This window comes from Petromyzon marinus, chromosome 46 (genome assembly GCF_048934315.1).
Source record: "Petromyzon marinus isolate PM22_M1 ecotype Great Lakes invasive population chromosome 46, UKy_Petmar_22M1.pri1.0, whole genome shotgun sequence".
Taxonomy (NCBI): Eukaryota; Metazoa; Chordata; class Hyperoartia; order Petromyzontiformes; family Petromyzontidae; genus Petromyzon; species Petromyzon marinus.
The window spans coordinates 10,879,855-10,903,497 of record NC_133712.1 but is presented as its reverse complement, the minus strand read 5'-3'; the positions used below and the strand labels follow the sequence as shown (position 1 = coordinate 10,903,497).

General features: G+C 46.4%; 1 protein-coding gene across 8 annotated transcripts in view; it reads right to left on the bottom strand.

Annotated features, from left to right (window-relative positions):
• Nucleotides 1–15,919, bottom strand: part of LOC116952379 (membrane-associated guanylate kinase, WW and PDZ domain-containing protein 1-like) — a 317,826-nt gene extending 301,907 nt beyond the window's left edge. For 3 of the 8 annotated variants that reach the window (XM_032971671.2, XM_032971677.2, XM_032971672.2), the window contains exon 1: nucleotides 15,703–15,912. The gene's annotated coding sequence lies outside the window, so the exon portion shown is untranslated. Of the gene's footprint in view, nucleotides 1–15,702 lie in introns of all 8 variants that reach the window. The other 5 variants (XM_032971681.2, XM_032971679.2, XM_032971680.2 and 2 more) reach the window with 5 other exon arrangements.
• Between the last annotated feature and the right edge of the window lie 7,724 nt (nucleotides 15,920–23,643).

The window sequence follows — 23,643 nt, the reverse complement described above, 5'->3', positions numbered from 1 at the left end:
AATATGACGTTCCATAAGTAAAACAATAATTCTCATTAACATGTTAATATGTTCATAGTTTAGGCAAAGGTAACATCACACGACAGCACTTTTTGTTTCAGAAAGCATAAAAATTATGCAAATGAAGTGATGTATCTTCCTGTAATATCACATTTTGGGATCAATACGAAAATTATTGGATAATATAATTACAACTACTATCATATCTTTGGGACTTTTTTGCCAGTATGCAAAATGATGAAGTGTAAGAATATGTTTTACCCTTTCTAGCAATAAAACAGGTGTTATGATATTCTTAGCTCTTTCGGTAAAGTCACGTGGAAGGGAAACAATAAACTAATAAAATATATAAAACAATAAAAATTCTCACGACGTTTCGACCATAACACAAACGGTCGTCATCACGTGTGATGACGTCGTCATCAGGTGTGATGAAACGTCGTGAGAATTTTTATTGTTTTATATATATTTTATTATTTTATTGTTTCCCTTCAACGTGACTTTACCGAAAGAGCTAAGAATATGAATTGCTGCAGTCACGCAAGCTTTAAATCAAAATTTAGGTGTTATGATATTCATATTCTTGGTTCTTTCGGTAAAGTCACGTTGTTTTATATATATTTTATTGTTTCCCTTCAACGTGACTTTACCGAAAGAACCAAGAATATGAATCACTGCAGTCACGAAAGCTTTAAATCAAAATTTAGGTGTTATGATGTTGAAACACCAAACAGATACCTTTCGCAAAGGCATAAAGTCTGCATTAACCACACATACTCATGGCAAAACATGCAAACACGCTCTGATAATAAATGCATTATCTGTTAAACCGAAAGGCCTACACCAGAGAGATATTTCTTATCTCCTATCATGCATACATTTTTCTTATCTGCCAAGGGGTTCCCCTGCTACCTGTCACAGATCATAGAGTTTCATGATATAGGCGTGACAAAACGACTGCAGTTGTGCAGCATCGAAACCAGGTATGCGTGCTCATTCAATTTGCCATCAGCAGTGGTTCCTGGGAGGCAAGTGTGTCGCTATATTAAAAGCATGCAATATTTTAAACCAAGCTCAGCGTGTTCGCAGCATTCACCCTCGTGGGGGGGGGGGGGGGAGATTCCATCACAACAAAAACACACAGGAAACATTATACCCTCAAGGCATCGCTGCCTTTTTAAAAGTTTGCTTGCTTTTACCTCAAAGTACGTTTCCCTTTACCTCAAAGTATGGTTCCCTTTGTGGCGTCCCATATTTGACCACTCAATCTTGGGTGCTGAAGTATTCACCGGGTGTACGTAGCGCACGCTGAGCTCCACGAGTCTAGGCGCGGAACGGAAATTTCGTCAATTGTCTTGATTCTGGGGTCACGATTCAGAGATGCGGCGAGATGTTAACTCCCTCGCCTGGCATGCGGAAGGTCGTGAGGTTCCATCCCGACCCTGCCCCCTGTTTTTTTGGAGTATGCATGTTCTCGCCGTGGTCGCGTGGATTTTTCTACGAATCCTCCGGTTGCCCTTCACATTTAGAAACGTGCGTTTGGAGTATTTCCGCTGCTGTAAATTGACGCGTAATTCCCTTTCATTGAGCTATCATTTGTGGCCAGGTCGCTTCTGAAAAAGAGCTCTATGTGCTTGGTGGGCCGTACCTGATATAATAAAACCAGTTTAGTTTGAGTTCAGTACTGCATTGTCAATTATAGCACAGAGGAGTTACATGAACTCAATGCATACAACATATATACGATTTAAAAAACACCGTAGAGTACTGTGATCGATTCGCATATTCATGATGCAATGCACGCAAATTCGACTGTCGGAATCGACTCGATCGATGAATCAATGCATCGTCGCACAATTTGCCGATGGCCGCGTTGGTACTGGTGCACAAGCAATAATGACAATAAAAAAACACCTCCCATTCCTCAATAACACTGCGGCCTTAAAATAAAAATATATCATTTCAATTCGTTTCGTGCAATGCACCTTAACACATAAATAGAGAGGCCAGATATACAGGGGCTCCTCTACTTACGAACAAGTTATGTTCCTGAGTTCTGTTCATCAGTCGATTTGTTCTGAGTCCAACTTTACTTGTGTTATATTCTTGGTTCTTTCGGTAAAGTCACGTAGAAAGGAAACAATAAAATAATAAAAATATAAAACAATAAAATTATCACGACGTTTCGACTGCAACACAAACAATCATCATCAGGTGTGAAAACCGCAAAAAGACAATTTGAAAAAGGTGGAGGTTTTTTATAGCTTGAAATCAAAATTTCGTGTCATGTTGTACAGCATGTACACTAAACAGGGATTGGTTTTAAAAGTTGTATAATTTCCTGCAGATGTAGATGCCACTGGTTCTTCACGTTCTGCAGATGTAGATGCCACTGGTTCTTCACGTTCTGCAGATGTAGATGCTACTGGTTCTTCACGTTCTACAGATGTAGATGCCACTGGTTCTTCACGTTCTGCAGATGTAGATGCCACTAGTTATTCACGTTCTGCAGATGTAGATGCCACTGGTTCTTCACGTTCTGCAGATGTAGATGCCACTGGTTCTTCACGTTCTGCAGATGTAGACGCCACTGGTTCTTCACGTTCTACAGATGTAGATGCCACTGGTTCTTCAGGTTCTACAGATGTAGATGCCACTGGTTCTTCACGTTCTACAGATGTAGATGCCACCGGTTCTTCACGTTCTACAGATGTAGATGCCACCGGTTCTTCACGTTCTACAGATGTAGATGCCACCGGTTCTTCACGTTCTACAGATGTAGATGCCACCGGTTCTTCACGTTCTACAGATGTAGATGCCACTGGTTCTTCACGTTCTGCAGATGTAGATGCCACTGGTTCTTCACGTTCTACAGATGTAGATGCCACTGGTTCTTCACGTTCTGCAGATGTAGATGCCACTGGTTCTTCACGTTCTGCAGATGTAGATGCCACTGGTTCTTCACGTTCTGCAGATGTAGATGCCACTGGTTCTTCACGTTCTGCAGATGTAGATGCCACCGGTTCTTCACGTTCTACAGATGTAGATGCCACTGGTTCTTCACGTTCTACAGATGTAGATGCCACTGGTTCTTCACGTTCTGCAGATGTAGATGCCACTGGTTCTTCACGTTCTGCAGATGTAGATGCTACTTGTTCTTCACGTTCTGCAGATGTAGATGCCACCGGTTCTTCACGTTCTGCAGATGTACCGTATTTTCCCGCATATAACCCGCAGGGTATACCACTTTTTACAAACAAAACAAGACCCTGCGGGGTATATGGAGGTGCGGGCTGTCTCAAAAATATTTTACACGTGTGACATGTCATAACTCTTTTACATTTTTTCATGGTAGGACTATCCACTATGCAACACTTACCTTTGACTAAAGCACTGCTGAATAAACCACTCACACTAAAATTGCACGTTATCACGTTTTAAATGAATTGTTTGTACAATTAAACGACAATGTTTGAAGTGCTCGCACTGTTTACCGGCGACGGGAGAGCTGGGGAGAGAGAGAGGTGGGGGTTGGGGGGTGGGGCAGCTGGGGGGAGAGAGAGGTGGGGGGTTGGGGCAGAGTAAGGTCTGTGGTGGTGACGGGAGAGCTGGATCGAGGGAGAGGTGGGGGGAGAGAGAGGTGGGAGAGAGAGGTGGGGGGTTGGGGCAGAGTAGGGTCTGTGGTGGTGACGGGAGAGCTGGATCGAGGGAGAGGTGGGGGGAGAGAGAGGTGGGGGTTGGGGGGTGGGGCAGCTGAGGGGAGAGAGAAGTGGGGGTTGGGGCAGAGTAAGATCTGTGGTGCTGACGGGAGAGCTGGGAGGAGGGAGAGGTGGGGGGAGAGAGGTGGGAGTTGGGGGGTGGGGCAGCTGGGGGGAGAGAGAGGTGGGAGTTGGGGGGTGGGGCAGAGTAAGGTCTGTGGTGGTGACGGGAGAGCTGGGAGAGGTGGGGGGAGAGAGAGGTGGGGGGGGCGAGGCGACGGCGTTACCGTAGTGCCGCTATTATCTGCGCAGTGTGCAATCTACCAGTGCTAAAACTGTACTTACCTACCAGTGATGTGTTACTTATTTATTGGATATTTGCTTTTGTTACTTATTTACTGTTTTAAGTTCACTCGTTTCCGGTTAGTTTGTTTTCTTTGTGCACGTTATGATTTTAATGTTAACAATTGATAGTGGAATGTATTACAACTGTAAACTTCATATTAATATGATGGAATTAAGCTGTGGTAACAACGTTAAATATATGAATGTGTGCGGGGTATATGGAGGTGCGGGCTATCTGAAATTTGTTTTACACAAAACGCTATTTTTGCGGGGTATATGCGTCTGCGGGTAATATGCGGGAAAATACGATAGATGCCACCGGTTCTTCATGTTCCGCAGATGTAGATGCCACCGGTTCTTCATGTTCTGCAAATGTAGATGCCACCGGTTCTTCATGTTCTGCAGATGTAGATGCCACCGGTTCTTCATGTTCTGTAGATGTAGATGCCACTGGTTCTTCACGTTCTACAGATGTAGATGCCACCGGTTCTTCATGTTCTACAGATGTAGATGCCACTGGTTCTTCACGTTCTGTAGATGTAGATGGCACTGGTTCTTCACGTTCTACAGATGTAGATGGCACTGGTTCTTCACGTTCTACAGATCTAGATGCCACTGGTTCTTCACGTTCTGCAGATGTAGATGCCACTGGTTCTTCATGTTCTGTAGATGTAGATGCCACTGGTTCTTCACGTTCTACAGATGTAGATGCCACTGGTTCTTTACGTTCTGCAGATGTAGATGCCACTGGTTCTTCACGTTCTGCAGATGTAGATGCCACTGGTTCTTCATGTTCTGTAGATGTAGATGCCACTGGTTCTTCACGTTCTACAGATGTAGATGCCACTGGTTCTTCACATTCTACAGATGTAGATGCCACTGGTTCTTCACGTTCTGCAGATGTAGATGGCACTGGTTCTTCACGTTCTGCAGATGTAGATGCCACTGGTTCTTCACGTTCTACAGATGTAGATGCCACCGGTTCTTCACGTTCTGCAGATGTAGATGCCACTGGTTCTTCACATTCTACAGATGTAGATGCCACTGGTTCTTCACGTTCTGCAGATGTAGATGCCACTGGTTCTTCACGTTCTGCAGATGTAGGTGCCACTGGTTCTTCACGTTCTACAGATGTAGATGCCACTGGTTCTTCACGTTCTACAGATGTAGATGCCACTGGTTCTTCACGTTCTACAGATGTAGATGCCACTGGTTCTTCACGTTCTACAGATGTAGATGCCACTGGTTCTTCACGTTCTGCAGATGTAGATGCCACTGGTTCTTCACGCTCTGCAGATGTAGATGCCACTACCACCATCTATTGCGCGCAGTGGTTGAACTTACGAACAGGCAACTGGACATACGGACATGTGTGTTCGCGTCTCTGAAAGTTCGTAAGTCGAGTGTTTGTAAATAGAGGAGTCCTTGAATATATAAAATAGTGTATTATATATATTTATTTAATCCATTGTTATTGGAGACTTCACTTTACCACCATCGGATCTGATGACATTTTAATTAAAAAATAATTTCTGATGGCCAGTTATAGAATAATCGTAACACCTCTGTAATAAAAGTACGGTACGGTAATCAAGTTAATATATCTCCTCTAAATAAACAACAACAAAGTGCAGATTTTATGAAAGTACACCTCCCAACTAATACTATAACTCCAAATATTCTGTAGGGCATCCCAGTGGGGCAGCAATTCATGTTACTGTCCATGCTGAAGTGCGTTTGGCTTCATTTAGCAATAGAGGTTGTGCTGTACGCATGTGGAATTTCCCACAAAGTTGGAACTACTTTGGCCAGTTACATTATTCGGGCAAGTGAAGGTTATTATGCTCTATTGGCCACAAAAGCCGATAATTGATCAGGCTTTGATGTTTCATGTCCACCCTTTGTATTGATCCCAACTATCAGTAAGTATCACAAAAAATATACTGGGGGTCCTTTCCAAGCAATCTAAATGCCACGGTGGCGAGATGTTAACTACCTCGCCTGGTATCCAAGAGGTCGTGGGCCTCATCGCAACCCTGACACCTGCTGTATATCTAGGATTTGCATGTTCTCCCCGTGGTCACGTAGATTTTTCTCTGGGTCCCCAGGTTTCCCCCTCCACACTTAGAATCAACATGCAAGGTCGCTTTCCTGAAGAAGCGCTATATAGCCCAGTGGGCCTAACCAGGTGAAATAAAAACAGTTAAACAGGAAGAAGAAGAAAAATCCACTCTCGCTGGCTAGGTGGCCGAGTGGTAGAGTGAGTGGCTCGCAATCGGAAGGTTGACTCGACCCATCATCACTCTGGGGTTCGATACAATGAGCATCACTTTTGCAGGGAAGCCAACGGTGCTTTGTTCAATGCACCCACGTGCTCCCGTCGTCGACAGCATTGCGGAGCCTCCACCATTGGCGTGGATTTGTGAACAGGGTAAGAGCGTTGCCTCAGTGCCCGTTTGAGCAGGAAATCACTCACCAAGGAAGCAAGCAAGCCAGCAGCCCACTGCCACTCTTTAACCTGACAGGCGAGATGCAAGCGAGCGGAGGAAAAAAAACAAGAATATCCAATGAAAAGTCGCTGCCAACTATGACAATCCGTGAAATCCAGGAGGCCCTGCATTCACAAAGGGCACAGAATTTAGACTTTTATCATTCATCGCTTCAATGTAATCGCCACCCTTATCATGCAGTCATGCACGACAATTCCATCAAATGGAAGGCCTCCCCACGTCACACGAGGTCATGGAGGTTATCTGGCCATACTTCACCACGCTTGTCAGTGCGGGTTGTTGATGAGCAAGTGTGCTCAGAACCGGATAACCAGTTATCACTCGCAATGATGTTTGTTAGTCGTCGTCTGGAACTAAACTCAGGTCTCGGGTATGTATAGTAAAAAAAAACAAAGATCCCCTGTGTAGCCTGAACAGACTGTTTGGGCAAGTGCTGTTAGCGAGCACCTCTTTCGGCCGGCACTACACACGAGCGGGTGGGTGGCCAGCACCTCGCCCGGCCACCTTTGTCTCCCCAGTGGCGATGTTTACACACTGCAGCAGGTACACATTTAAGGCCGAGTCGATCTAGGGGAGGACCAGGACCGGTTCAGATAATCGTCACTGGTGTTGGCCATGAGTGGGAATCGAACTAGGGCTCGCTGTGTTAGTAGCGCAGTGCGCTAACCACTACGACACCGCTCCCCACATATGGTTTATCACACATATAAACACATCCGGAAAGAAGTCTGGCTAGCTCTTTCCGGTAATATACTGGTGTGTATGACTAGTCTCAAATTTTTATTGGAAAAAACAAATATATTTGTGTACAACTAAATGTATTTCAAGATGTACTTGGTGCACAAGGTCAACATATTCAATATGATCCATTGGGGGAAAAAAAAGGTTTAAAAAGTTACATTGTAATAAGTTACAGTAGAATAGCATTTGCGGATAACTTTTTGTATTAGTTTATAAATATGGATTTTTTTTTTTAAATTGACATTACGCAAGTCAAGTAAAAGCATCATTGCGCTGGGCGTCTGCCGTCGGTCTTATAGGGCAATGTGATCACCCAAGGCGCTCTTTGCCTCGCAGACGGGTGCAGTACAAGTCTGCAGTAGTTTCGCAGTGGGAGGCGATGTCGCGCTGCGGGCTCTAAGCGCTGGAGTCACCTGCGCTCTAATATTTAACCAAAAGTAATGGCGAATACGGCGCGCGACGCCGGCACATACAGCCCCCGCACCTTTTCGAATAACGTCACGGGATCCTTGGCGTACACCACAGTATTAAAACCGGGGTGGCCGCCGAGCTCGAGCCACGGACAACACGACACAAACGCACTGCCGCCGCTGGGTCACACCGCCGCCGCTTCGTTTCAAGTGGCATTTTGGTCGTGAATGGTAGGAGTTACGTAATGTCTACCCGAGCACCGTGCATCAACAATCCCTCAATGTTCATGAAGGTATTTTCCAAAGGCTTCGCTTCACAGTGCAGTACTGTATCCGATGAGGAATTTATTTGAATGCCCTTAAAGCGCAAAGCGATAATTCAATGCAACACGCGCACACAGCAACTGTTTGGAGGATCAAAACTAGAAAACGCAGCAGTGTACAGAACATGATAAATGAAGTGGCAAAAGTAAAAACAAAAAATTGTGCAACTAAATCTATTAATATTTACGATTGGAATCACAGGTAATGGACAGAAAGGACAACGCGCGGATTCGGGAAGACACACAAATCAGAGCCGTCGTATCGATTGCTCAAAAAGTGCAGTTGGACGTGACTCGTAGCTGGAATGGTTTGATGGCCAATGGATGAGACAGGTGACGGAGTGGCAGCCAAGGAGAAAATGCACCCAAGGGATGAATACAGTGGAGATGGAGCAATACGATCAGTGTGATCGCAGCAGGACGATGGATTGTGGCATCGTAGGGCCGATAGGGCATGCGACAACACCGAGGAGGCCTTCTTCACCCAGCAGTCAATAGGCCTTGGCCAATGATGAAAGCGACAGTAAGAGTATTGCTCATTTAGAAATGGGGGGGGGGGGAACATTAAATATTCCACGTCTCCCTTACTAAAGGAGATTTTGCCTTTTTTTTTAAAACAGTCCCGCCTCAGCAGCAGACCACGCTTTCCCACCCGATGATGGACGCTTGTGTTGTGCTCGAAACGTCGCGACTTATTTTATTTCATGCCTACGTGACTTTACCGAAAGAGCCAAAGAGTGTGGATTCCTGCAGTCACGAAAGCTCCACATCAAGATTGAGATTTTACACCACAGCCACCTCTCGTTGGACGTAGAAAGTGTGAGGAGAAGCCCGTCGCAAATAATGTGTAGACATTTGCATGGTCTTATTTTTTTGGCCGACAAACAAGCCACAGTGGCATCGGACACCATCGCGTTGTCCGTCGTCGTCATCATCATCATCATCTTCTATCGGCCGTTGTTCCTCCGAAGCTTCTCACAGAGAACTGTATCCGCACCACGTGACTCCGGCGCACTGTCGCTTTATCTTCATGGCAGCGCCGTAGAATCGGGGGGGGGGGGTGTGTTGGGTAGGGGGGCTCTGCTGATAAAGGCTAAGCGCCCCCCCCCCCCCCTTTCTATATTAATCTCATAGTCAAGTCAAAAATATTCGACGATATTTTCCCAATTACATAGCGGGCTGGTGGTGGTTAGACGCTGGAGCAGAATGCGTGATATAGACAAAGGCCGATCGTATCGTTGCTCGTATGTGGAACTCCTTTCGCACCGTATGTGGTCAACCGTGCGAATTCTGTCGAGCGTCTAACGTATCGCAACGCCCCCCTCCCCCCACCCAACGTTTTAAACAAGGTCACGCTACAGGGTAGCTTCATGGTTGCCGACCCTCGGAGACCTTGCTGAAATGTCCGTCCGGGCACGCCGAGTCTTTGGCTGTCCCGACTTGCCGTCGGTGACCATTAACCTCAATCTTCTGCTCGTCGTCGTCAACACCATCCAGCACCAAAAGGCAGCCTCAGCGGAGGCGGCAATGACCGGCTGACGTCGAAGACCACCATCGCTTATCGTCGCGCATTAATACCATCGCCATTAACCCTTTGAATATCTGTGGACAAAGTCGTCAAGTCAGCACCTGTAGGCAGATATGCCCTTATATCTACGGGGCGCCGTGGATAAACGAATTACAGCAGCGTTCCTCTGCCGCTCCTTCTGCTCCCTCCTCGCCTGTCGTCTGCAAAATCGCGGATAATTGGAACATTGCGGATGTTAGGGGGTCGCATGTTAAATGGGGCTGCGCATGAGTTCCGTCATATTTCCTCAATGGGCTCCTGCCTGGTAGAGAATAAAGGACAGCGGCTTCATTGAAAGATGCCGGACAACCGCGAGGTACAGAGTCCAATCGATCCATGGGAATGGACGTTAAGTTAAATTTGGTGATTTACCAGGCTCGTCCGAAAGGACATCCCACATGGGGAGATGGAGCGATTGAATCGGCTTGTGCACGGGTTGTAGGTGGATTGTTACAGCGGGGAGCCGCGAGGAATTTCGAAGAACTTGGAGAAGGCATTCATCCAGCAGTGGATTGATCATGGCTGCTAATGTTAGTGATGTAACGTATGCCCTTGTATGTTTACTTAAATATGTATTACTAAATAAAATAAAACTCGCTTTTTTATATGTATATGCCTCCTGCAATCTTGCCCTGCATGCTCTTACTAATACAGTGAAGTCAGCCTGCGTACATAATCAAAGTAGCTTCACACTCCGATCGTAATTTTGTTCTCGGAATGCCTGAAAAGAAACCAATGGCTTGCGCAATGCATACATAATACACGAGGTGCGATGATGGGCAAATATATGCTTCACGTTCGGTTTGACACAGGTTTGGAATAACAAATAAAATTGCACTAATAATATTAAATTTAATAACCGCCTTTGCCTTAGGCTCAAGAAACAATGGCCATATTACAGACGGTAAATACCACGGTAAAAAAGTGTATGCAACATAGATAGGCATGGGGAAAGTCTCTTACTCCATCTTTGGATGATATTGTTATACAAATAACGTATGTAATGATGTCACTGATGGATGCAAGCCTTATACAGTTTAGTTGTGTTGCGTAAGAATAAACCCTGCAGTAGCATAGTAAGCCTCAAAATCCCAATTAGTCACTCAGCTCATAAGTTGGGGCCAATAAAACAAACGGTAACCCATTATCTGGGACGTCATCAGCGGGTCTTCTATGGGAAGACCATTCCCCACCATAGGAACGTGGGCGCAGACGACATTCAATAGATTTTTTTTGTTTGCATTGAGCAGGGTCCCATGATTATGCACGGGTGTTCTTACGATGAACAACATCTCATGGTAACCCAGCAGCATGTTACGTATGAAGCTCGACTCTGACGATGAGACCCAGAAGGCTGAAACCAGTCCAGAGTTCGCTCGCTTCGAAACAAACGCTGCTGGGTATAGGTGGTCTGGAAAATCCCAACCACCCGATGGACTCAACAATATTGTGTGTACGTGTATGTTGAGAGAGAACGGAGCTCTGCTTATAACCGTATACTTTATACTAAGTCGAGAGTCCATTGAGACTGAATTTCTTTCAAGGAATATCGAAAAAGTACAGCCAGTAAAAAATAACACGGGATCAAAACAAAAGTAGACCAATACAAAAAAATATTAAATTACATTTTCACTATTTTATGGGGGTTCCAAACAAAAAGTTTGAGCGGCCTCAATACTAATTTGAGCGAGGATTCACTTGATTGGAATAGAATGAATGTATCTTCTTTGGTTCCTTCGGTAAAGTCACCACGTAGAATGAGAATAAAATAATAAAATAAAACAATACAATTCTCACGACGTTTCGGCCACAACACAAGTGGCCTTCTTCAGGTGAAAGGAACAAACCTGTGGCCGAAACGTCGCGAGAATTTTATTGTTTTATTTTATTATTTTATTCTCATTCTACGTGGTGACTTTACCGAAAGAACCAAAGAAGATTAATCCTTGCAGTCACGAAAGCTTTAAATCGAAAAAGAATTAATGTACTCCTGCACCTGTATCAAAATACAAAGACAAAGCATCCCTTCCCCCCCCCCCCCCCCCCCCCGATAGCCTGAACAGACTGTTGGGCCAAGTGCTGCAAACGAGCACCTATGAAGGCCGGCACAGCACGCGAGAGGGTGGCTGTGCCAGTACCACGGCCGGCCGCCTCCGTTTCCCTAGCTGCAATGTTTTCACACCGCACCAGGTACTCATTTGAGGCTGAGTCGACCTAGGGGGGAGGCCCAGGACCGGTCCAGATGATCGTCACTGGTGTTGGCCGTGAACGGGAATCGAAGCGAGAATCTAACTCGGGTCGCCGGGTTTGTAACGCAGGGAGCTAACCGCTACACCACCTCTCCCCCTTTACTCCTACCGCATCTGTATCAACACACATATACGCAGATGAATAAATCATTCCCAGCCTCTGAATGCAGCAGTCACACATTCCCACCAGTGCATACGCAACGCAGAGGCTGTGCTACCAGGCTCATTCGTACACAACACGGGCTCTCACACAATGCTTTCTATCATATCCCATGCAGCGTTCACTGCACAACTGCATATCCACTTGCGCCGTTTTCCCACTGAGTGGACAATGTGACCAGGAACACGCGTGTGAATCACATCAGCCTTGTTATGCGTTTCAAGCGACACTCACAGCTCATTTGCAGGCTTCCAAGGAGGTTTCATTTCACATGCACTCGCTGATATGAATTCATCATTTATGTATGCAAATCACTGCATACATACAAGCACGCACGCACATACACAAACATACACCCCGATCCTTATCCTGTTATTTTCATTGCTTACTCGCTGCATAGACAGCACTCTACTCTGGATCAGGGCCAAGATGAATATTAACATTGGCAGATAACGTCTAAATCTAGTCTGCACCAACCCTTTGATAAATTCATCCTCACAATGTGTTTTATCATCTGATAGAGGGGCAGTGTGGGCGTGAAAATCAGCACAAGGGATACAAAGGTGGGCAGGTGCCGTGTGCCGTACGCATCAAGATCAACATGACATCGGCCAAATGTCGCCGGGGGTCACCTCCACACCTCGCCAGCGCTTTGTGCCCAAAATCCCCGAACCTCCGTGACCCCGGTTGACCCGTGACCCCGGTTGACACGCGACCTCCAAGATCTGTCCCGATGAGTGCCCCCCCCCACATCACCACAAGCTCGGAGGTTTTCCACCGCGGTCGCCCGACACGTGGAGACGTCGTGCCGGGGGTCAGTCTCGGGAAATCTTTGCCCTCACCACCCCATCCGGCAAAAACACGTCAACCAGCCAACCAACCAACGTGCAGACCGGTTTTTGTGTTTGCTTCATCATATATCTTATACAACGCTTTACCGTGTGCCATGTTCTCGACCACACTTTCTGCATTTTTACTTAGGGGCCGTCCATAAATGACGTCACGCACCTGGGGGGGGGGGGGGGAGGTGTCAGACATTTGTGACGATGTGTGACGAGAGGAGGGGGGGGGGTTTGAGAAATGTGACGTCACATCAAAATGCGCAACTTTAAATATAGACAACACGTTCTACTTAATTAAATAGACTTTTGAATAAATGTTTTCTCCTACAACATCAGAGTGCAGCGTCACATTAAACACGCACTACAATGACAATAGTTTTAAGCGATTTGAAGCATGTTTTATATATTTTGGGGGGGGGGGCAGAGCTTTGTGACGTCATATTTCAGGGGGGTCTGACTTTTTGTGACGCCGTGTGACGAGAGAGGGGGGGGGGGGTAAAAAATCGTCCAAAATCGCGTGACGTCATTTATGGACGGCCCCTTATTATCCTGCCTTGTCGCAACAACAACAACAAAAAATGTCGGGCCATCCGTCTGAAGACACGTGTACTCAAAGGGCAGAAAACTTACTTTGATTTTCGATCTCTGCAGCATGAGTCCAGCTAACGGATATTCACACGGTAATTTAGAGACGAAGAACGCCCGCCCAACACAGCCTCATCTCTACACTCAAGACGCACCTATCACTTCCATCGTGGTTATCAGAAACTTGGTCTACCGAAAGCAGTAGCAACCCTCTTCACCTCAGTCTCACAGCCCAGGGTGCACACAACAAGTCCTATAACCAACCTCAACCCTTCTCTCCTCCTTACCGTGACTTGTGGTCCTACAATAGGAGCCCTATTTCAAACTACCGCCACCAATGTTGCCTTCAGAAAAGCTTATCTTCAGACTGCCCGGTGTCCGGCCTTCGTATCTAACACGGCCAACATTGCATGCACAGCTCACACACACACACATAGTCCAAGCGCATAGCAGATGGGCAGAATAGGGTCAAAGCATATTCTGCAATAGGCACGACTACTGGATATACACGATGCAGTCGTGGACTATAATGTACATGTATTATATTGTCATCATATCCTGTGCGTGCTGTGCTGTAATGTCCAGTTGTGTGTACACACAATTGGTTACACATACTGTGTGCAGGCGAGCAAGGCACAAACACAATGTCTCGCACCTATAACATTCTAGTAACATTACAAAACACGTGTAGGTGATAGCAAGAGACCCCCCACGCGCAATCAATCGTGTCGCAACCCGCTCTCAATTTCAATATAACGGTTACGGGACCCGATACGTCGGGGCAAGATGAGTAAATGCGCACACCACACACACACGCGCGTTTAAAAAAAGACGCGACAACGCATTTAAATGGTTGTAATCACATCGTATAGGTGTGGTGGTGTGGGGGATATCTCGCCATTTCATCTTGTCTTTATATATATAAGATTTTTCTCGCTCTGTATGCACCACCGTGCGTACACAGATACTCCGGGAGGCAGTAACCCGCGTACAAAGCGCGCAACAGCACGATGGCTCGGCAGAGAATCTCCCTGCATCTCTTAACAACAATAACAACCCTTTAGTTATTTTTCTCTAAGTCTCCCTATTCTCTCTCTCTCAAAACCTCCAGATTCTTATACTGTTTTGTTTCGCGCCCTCCGAGCCAAATAATAACACCAATCACTCCCAAATGATCTCCATCTCCCCGCTCGGTTCACGAAAGGCATATGCTGGCACGTTTTTGATGTGACAGAGACGTCTCTTGCTGTTGCTCTGTTGCTCCAACACACACACAGCGGGGCCGCTTCCTTAACGTTTTGCGGGTAAAACCAGACCGTGCAAGCAAAATCCGTTTGTTGTACTGCACTTCCTATATATAGCACTGGCTATCGTGGTGAAGTATGGTCAATGCCGCCGCACCCCAGATACCCTCCACAATCCCCCAGCAATCCAATCTCTAGTGCCCCCCCCACTCCCGCCTCCATAACCGCAAGAAGCTCTGGAGATGGCCTTTGTGCTGGGCACATGTACAGCATACACAGCCATGTGGTTACAGCCCTCCCTTCTTTCACTCTCTCTCTCTGCAGAGCTTCCCCTTCCGAACAAAACAGCTCCCACCAACCAAGCCCGAGCCCGCAGGAGGAGGATGATGATGCTGATGATGATGAAGACGCCGGATTTCTATTGAGCTATCTATCTCCCTTCCCTTTCAAGAGGGGGGCGAGGGGATAAGTCACCAAAGAAAACAAAAAACACCGCCTTCACCATCTCGAGCTAAGCACTCGCACTCTCACGGACAACCATAATCAAACCACCACCATCACCACAGACAAAGATCTCCCACACCACCCCGCTCTAGCCTGTAACAGACTGTTGGGAGTGCTGTTAGAGAGCACCTCCTATATGAAGGCCGGCACTGGTGGGTTTAGTGGGCAACCACGCCCGGCCGCCTTTGTCTCCCCGGGGGGGGGGGCGGTTCAGCGAATCGTCGGCGATTGTTGCCCGCGGAGCCAGGAGTCGAACTCGGCTCGGCGGTCGACGTAAAAATGCGCGGAGTGGACATCACGAAAGGGCAAATCGCCAGCAGCGCAAACCTCACGAATCCCAAAACCACGCCGAATCGTGCGTGCCGCGCTCTATATCACCCGCCTACAGACGTTGCCGCGATCGCAGCGCGGATAAGGTGGATTCATCACGGCGACAACGACGATGATGATGATGGTGGTGGTGACGACGATGATGATAACAACGATATGTGTGTACACCGTAGCATACCAAACGTCACACTCACCTGCGTCGTTAGCCCGGTTAAAGCCCTTCTTTCAGCCCCGGCGTGAGTAACCCACAAAAACCCGCCGCCTTTCGCTCGGTTCGCTCTCTCGTCGCTTGTGAGAAAGGTGGTGGTGGTGGTGGCGGCGGTGGGGGTGACGGGGAGGGAGCGAGATGTGGAGGGGGAGGTGGCATGTGGATGGATGCGGCGGGAGGAGAAGAGGGAGGAGGGAATTCTCTCTCTCTCTGCGCGCACCAACGCGCACGCGCGCGCGTTGGTGCGCGTGCGCCACTTAAGGGTCGCGCGCGCTATCAGCCGAGCTCCGCTGCGGCTATGCGCGGAAAAGCGTTGGCGCGTGGGCTGAACGATTAATCGATTTCAAATAGATTCATCGTTCAACCCTACCAGCCCAGACCACCCCCCCCCACCACCACCACCACACACGGCCAACACACACGCCGAGTACAAAGCCTTGTACCGGGGCTGTTGGGGCGAGTTTCATTTCATTGATTTCATTTTCATTGATTAGGTATAACCCTGTGAGCCATGCGGCTCTTGACTCGGGTGCAACCGCAACAAAACATGAACAAGGAACATCTTAAAGTGACTTCGCGCAACAGAAAAATCCAGGGGAAAAGAAACAGCAAAGTCTTCCAGAAAAAAGAAAATACCGCATTTCAACGCTGTGTGCAAAACTCCCAGTGGGATGCAAGTCAAACAATAACAACCATAAGACAACCATGAGATATGAAGGGCTGTCAGCGCTGTGGCACACGATGGCTATGGGGGTGGCCAGCAAACCACGCCCGGCCGCCTTTGTCTCCCCGCCAGCGGCGATGTTCGCTACACACCGCACCGTGTACTCATTTGAGGCTGAGTCGACCTAGGGGAGGGGAGGGAGCGGGGAGCTAGGATCGGTTCTGGTAATCGTCACTTTGTGTTGGTGGCCGTGAGCCAGCGCGCTTACTCGCTACGCTACCCATCGCCTCGACCTTGGATTGCTACATCGATTTGGGGCCGTCCATAAATGACGTCACGCGATTTTGGACTATTTTTGACCCCCCCTCGTCACACGGCGTCACAAAAAGTCAGACCCCCCCCTCAAATATGACGTCACAAAGCTCTGCCCCCCCCCCCCAAAACCATATTTCCATTTTGAAAATAAAGCATGCTTCAAATCGCTTTAAACTATTGTCATTGTATTGCGTATTTAATGTGGCGCTGCACTCTGATGTTGTAGGAGAAAACATTTATCAAAAAGTATATTTAATTAAGTAGAACGTGTTGTCTATATTTATTTAAAGTTGCGCATTTTGATGTGACGTCACATTTCTCAACCTCCCCCCCCCCCCACCCCTCGTCACACATCGTCACAAATATCTGACCCCCCCCCCCTCCCCCAGGTGCATGACGTCATTTATGGACGGCCCCTTAGTGCAGACGTGCACAAGTACCCCGTGTGTGGCGTGCTCCCGTGTTCTCGTCACTAGTCATGCTCAATCCAATGCTGGATGAAGGCTTCCCCCAAAGCCCACGTCGCCATGCCTATGACGAGCCCGATGCAATGCTGTATATAAACAAAAACATTTCGCCGAACAATCTTCTTCTGTTCGCGAGCTGATGCCGCGATTCTCGTGGGACGTCCTCTTGGGGGCCGTCCATAAATGACGTCACGCGATTTTGGACGATTTTTAACCACCCCCCCCCCCCCCCTTCGTCACACGACGTCACAAAAAGTCAGACCCCCCCCCCCAAATATGACGTCCCCCTTCCCCCCAAAAAAAGCATGCTTCAAATCGTGTTAAACTATTGTCATTGTAGTGCGTATTTAATGTGGCGCTGTACTCTGATGTTGTAGGAGAAGACATTTATTAAAAAGTCTATTTAATTAAATAGAACGTGTTGTCGATATTTATTTAAAGTTGCGCATTTTTATGTGACGTCACATTTCTCAACCCCCCCCCCCCCCGCCTCGTCACACATCGTCACAAATGTCTGACCCCCCCTAGGTGCGTGACGTCATTTATGGACGGCCCCTTGGATGCGTTGCTGACACATCCTCCTTTGCTGCCACTCGAGTAATTTTTATTTACCAATCGTCCATCAATCCCTACTTGCTCTTTTGACGCGACCTACCCAAATTCCCACTTGACTTCTCCGCAGAATCCACACAAATGCCTCTAATTTGCTTGTATTCTCTCACTCACGCGTCTACTTTGTTTTTTTTTTCAATCTCTCAGGATAATTCCGTGCGTGCACTGCTACGCGTGTTCTTGTTAGGCACTTTTGAGGCTCCTCCCACCCCCACCCCTCAATGTGCTTGCAAATGTCCACGTGTCGATCCTGTTTTTGCACCTACTTAATGCACAGGGGTATATTACTTTTCGTGCAAGAGTCCAGCTTTCCAAAAGCGCTCCAACCTTCTCTGTTAGGAGATGGTAACTACCTCGCCTGGTATAAAGGAGAGTGTGGGTTTCGATCCCGACCCTGACGCCTGCTGCGCATTTGGAGTTTGCGTGTCTCTCTCTCCGTGGTCGCGTGGATGTTTCTACGGATCCTCCGATTTTTGTGTTCGCATTAAAGAATAAACATGCGTTTAGAGTATTTGGCTGATATAAATTTCCACGTGCTGATAAGCCACTTCGTTGAGCTATCACTTGTGATGGCCAGGTCGCTTCTGAAAAAGAGCTATACAGCTCAGTGGGCCTTACCTGGTGAAATAAAAAGGATATATTTTTTAGTTTAGTTGTCTCCCTCTTTATTTCATCTAGTTGATGCTGGTCGGCCTTCAATAGCTCTTCTAGGTATGTGTATATATGCTGCTATGTTTTACAGTTGTATCTGCAAGTGACCCCTTGTTTACAAAACTACCCATTGTACAGAAAACACCATCGGGACAAATATAATCTGCTCAGGTGGTGATGTTGCACAAGCCCCTGACGACTTACAGTCCGAAGGATGTGAGTTAAAATCCCAGCTAATTGTCGACTCGTTGACTAAGCCCATCATCACACCTCCAATCCGGCGTTGATAAAATGAAAAATCGACAGTAGCCAACCTATTGATGGATTGGTTCTCACCGTGTGAATGTGGAATGTCCACTGCTGGCTCAGTGCAAGTCAATGTGCGTGGGTATTCTATTTGCTTCTGAGCCCCCCCGTCCTGGGGAATTTTCCCCCCACCACCGCCCCCCCCGCTTCCACCCCCCTCTACTCTGTCTAATTTCCAGTCTCTTCACGAGGCTTTCCTTTTAAAGCCCCTTGCTTTCGGACCCCCTTCGTGGATTCTTTTCTCTCACTTCCTTGCTCAGAGTCCCTCCCGTTCCCTGCCACCCTCGCTTTGTATTTGTGTTCCTGTTACGTTATGTTCACATTATGAATACAAGTTATTGTCGTTGAGGTTCCAGTAGTTTAACCCCCACCGTACTCTGTTAAACTCAAACATCAGATACTTAACCGTCAGATACATCCCAATTCATACCATATTGGAGTGCCGTCATTGTGCAATCGTGAGCATAATGGACTCCCGATACCAAAGTCGACGACAGTTCGATTTCCCGGTACGGCAGCTGAAACAATGGTGCAAGTTTATCACAAATGGGTAACTCCATATTTGGCCTACTCTGTCATGCTGGGCAGACGTATTGGAAGCGTTGGGAGCACCCACATTTTACTCCACCATTCACACGACCAACTTGCCCATTATCTCAACTGCCGAACTGTCACCCTCTGGATTGCAAATGTAGCGGTGTGCTAATTATCACACCCATCTCATTAGTGCTCTATATTTGCGACAATCATACTCAATTCTTCAATCGAGGCCCTTACGATGAATAGATGGATGGGCCAAAGATCAATAGATCAGGTTTTCATAGGTGCACAGAATTGTCTGTAATTTTTGGGAATAATAATTGGTTTATATACAAATCAGTCAGGCACTTAACATCAGCTCTGACTCAGCCGTAGAGTGAGCGGCTCACAATCAGAATGGAGCAAGTTCAAATCTTGGTTGTTGACTTAGCCCACCATCAGCATTCCTCTAAGGTTGTTAAAATTATTTACCACTTTGTGTGAAAGTCAACAGTGGTTACCCTATGGATAGACTTGCCCAGCCATAGGAATGAGGAATTTCCACCACTGCCGCAGGGCTGTAAACAGACAATTTTTGTTAGCAGGAAATCGAGAAAGACGTTTGCGTGTGTACCAAGATGCATACACGCGTGCTTTGAAGCAGCATGTTTGACGTTGTGCCCCTTAGACACGGGGTTGTAGGTAATTGAATCCACTTGACTTCAAGAGGAGCCACTGATCTAGATAGCTGGTCTGTGCTGCTGGGAGTTGTCGTGGCTGAACCACATGTATTTTTGTGAAGCTGCCTCAGTTGGCTTGCTAATGGAACTCAATATCCCATGAACATGGAGGCTGTCCAACCAAAGCTAAGCTTGCAAAGTGTTGATGTACGTATGTTGCACTTCTTTCGCACCGTACGTAGCCAACCGTGCTCATCGGAGGTGCGGGGGGAAGGACAAAAAACCTAAACACAACAACCAGAAGTTCTAAAGAAATGCGTTTTCAATCTAAATTTAAAAGTGTGTTGCTTCCGGTGGCTTCCTAATATCGGCAAATTACGTCTGATGGGATGGGGGGAAACCTGGTCCACTCCGATACATCACATTCTACGTACTCTGCATAGACGCCGTAGATAGATGTCTGGTTGAGCATTCTTACCAAACTTGGTTGAAGGGGAGAGTTGATGCATGGGAATGATTGAAGGTGAGGGCCAAGGAGATGAGATGTCAATTGACGGTAAATAATTAGTGTTTGTGCCAACACGCATTACACGTGCACACACACAGACACACGTATGAACACGAGAAGCAGTTCTGAAGAAATTAGTTTTCGATGGAGATTTCAAAGTGCGTAGCTCCAGTGGCTTCCTAATATCGGAAAGAAGAGCGTTCCAGACGGCCGCAGAAGCGCGCCTGAAAGGGTGTGACGCAGCGACCGTTTTTGTTCGATGGCCGGCCAACGGCTGTGCGAGGATGACCCAAGTTCGCGTGATGGTTTTACGCTCCGGTACAAGAAGAGCATGAACCGTGACATAGCATCCACTGCTATTGTGGTTTCCTTTCTTGCAACGGAAGCATCGCTGCAACGTTAGAGCTTGGATGATTCGCTCCTTCCTCCCCCTTTTGCAGTGACCTCTGGCACAGCAACACCCCGATTTAGGTCTGCCACGTTTACGTCGTTTTCGCAAAGTACGTCGACACTTTATCGTCAACGCCACCGCTACCCGATTTTCCTCACCCTCAACCGTCCACACACGTACGTCGCTGACAGCGCCGTCCGTTCTTTCTCGTTTTCTGTCGCCTCTCAGCCTCCACCGCCGAGCCTACACATCGCTTCGATTGACGCGACTTCGATATTCGTCGTCGCATCTTTCAGGAACGCATCCCTGACGTAAACTGGGGTATTACTCTGCAGGGTTACAATTACATGACAATCATGAAAGATTGTCATGAGTTAGGCAGTGGTGGCTATGAACGCCTGTAATCCAGTAATGTGGAGGCAGCGTGGGTTGGTGGATCACACAGCGTTTGCGAAACTCCCTTCCCGTGGGTATCGAGGTGCCATACCCTGGCTCACCAGGAGAAGGCAACACTGTAAGTGTGGACATGATCGCCATCTCTTTCCATCTGCACAGGGATAGAGTGTTGCCACATCACATGCCTGGGTTTTCTCCGGGTGCACCCGGTTTACTGCCAGACTTATAAAACACTCGCCGTGGCTGAGGACATCTCGAACATCTCGAAAATAAAAGCCAATGCAGCAGGACCCTTGTATCATTCATCCAGGAAAACGTCCCTTTCCTGGATGAATGATACATTATTATGTTATTCTAATAAGTATATTGCAGAGAATGGTATCACCTCTAGTAGCTGCAGGTGTGATATAAACCCATGAAATACATCATATATGTAAAAACACTGATTCTTATTTGGGTGTATGTACAATGAGCTTAGGAATTGATGCATCGTTCAGCTACTCTATTAGTGGCTCCTTATGAACCTGCTTTTATTAGGGTATTTTTTACCTATATGTCTCCCATGTCTATTCAACTTTGATGATACAATTTAAATGTTTATGAATGTCAATATATATTTTTGAGGGCGTATGCAATAAATGTGAAAATACTGAGCCAGGGTCTTGGAAATGTGGTCTTGTATAGCCACATTTTATTTTTGAATACCATTCTTTTCTGTCATAAAATTCACAGATATTTCCAAAAATATAATAAAGTGGAAATTGTTTCATACATTAGTAGATAAAGTCCCAATGCTAACATTGCATACAATGGCCCACGACTCTTTATACTTTATAATGGTCTAATTTGTCTATAACACCATTATTCCATTGTCCTGCACCTTAAAAAGAGCGTGTTAGCTCATTGGGCTTTACTTTAATCTAAACTTCTGATTCTGATTTAGTAATTAATTATAAGTTGAATACAAAAATACTTATTGAGGCTGCCAAGGTAGGTGTTACTTTGATGTAATTTTCCTTGAAGAATGTTTATGCGTTAAAGTAATTTATTTTTTATCACGGTCCATTTTTAGAATTTGTTATTGCATTTGCCATTCTGGGGTCAACGCCAGGAACTATATAAATTGACGGATGAAATAAACAAAAAAAGTTTATAATTTAATTTAGCACCCCACTCCAAGAATCCTGCCTGGTGCCCGATAAAAAAAAGTAGAACGCCTCAAGTAATGCCAAAATACGTATTGGAAGAAATAAAATGCGAAGTCATTTAATGCATCACTTTCGAGACCCTTTCTGCCTGCATACGTTTGCCACTTTCCAAAGAATATGTTCTACTAATTGGTGCCCTTCGTAGGGACTTCTAAAACACGGCATCTTGCTGCAAAGTGGACGTCATAGACTATTCCAAGGCTAGGATGTTCTGTGGAAGTGGTAAAAGCCTAATGTATTTTCATTGAACAACATTCTCAATAAACATTTATTTCTGTACGTATGGTGTGAACTTCGTTCGCACCATACGTAGCCAACCATGCTAATACATCTACAGTATGTTGGCTCAAACAGATACTAGATTTATCAATGCATTATTGATCAAATATGAATTTAATATTGTGAATAAAACTTCATCACGTGGTTGCGTGGTGTGGAACAAGTGCCGCAGTGTTTCGAATGCGGTGATACCTGAGTCACCACTACAATGACAAACGTGGCGAAGTAGGGTCAACCGACTCCCATGACTGACACAGCACTGGGAGGCCTTCGTCTAGCAGTGGATTGACAGAGAGATGTTAAGTATAATTGCCAGGCTGGTTGTATTTACATTTTTCCAACGGGCTCTCAGTATATTTCAAATTAAAAACCTTTTCAAAATGGCAATGCACTGAATTTGTAGTCATTTGCATTAAAATAAAATCGGTAACCGATTTCCTCGTATAGCCAGGATGTGTGTGTGTGTGTTTTAGCATTGGCACATCAATTTATTATGCGTTTCCATTTAAGGAAAATAAGAATTGCAAAGAATAAAAACCCCAAACAAATCTTCGAGTTTCTGTGAATTATTCTCTTCAGTCCACAGTTTTACATTTTTCAGAGATGCTTTTGACTGCAAAAATTTATTCAGGGGTATATATTAAAAAACCCAGTTCGTACCTACCAGACGATCAGCAATTTTGCGGAATTTTCCATCGGTCTTAGAGTTTGTGTGTTTTGGCATGTGTGTACGTGTCCCGGAAAGCCAACTTGAACGATGACTCGGGGATAGTAAAATACATAAATGAAATATGAAGTCCCCAGACTATGCGTTGGGGTTACCAGAGAAGTTTAACGCCTTTGGCAACGAATGCATTGGCATGCAAATAACTCACTGATTGAGTGGTATTAGGGGCATCAGTGTTACATACACTGTGGGGTTTGGGATTTC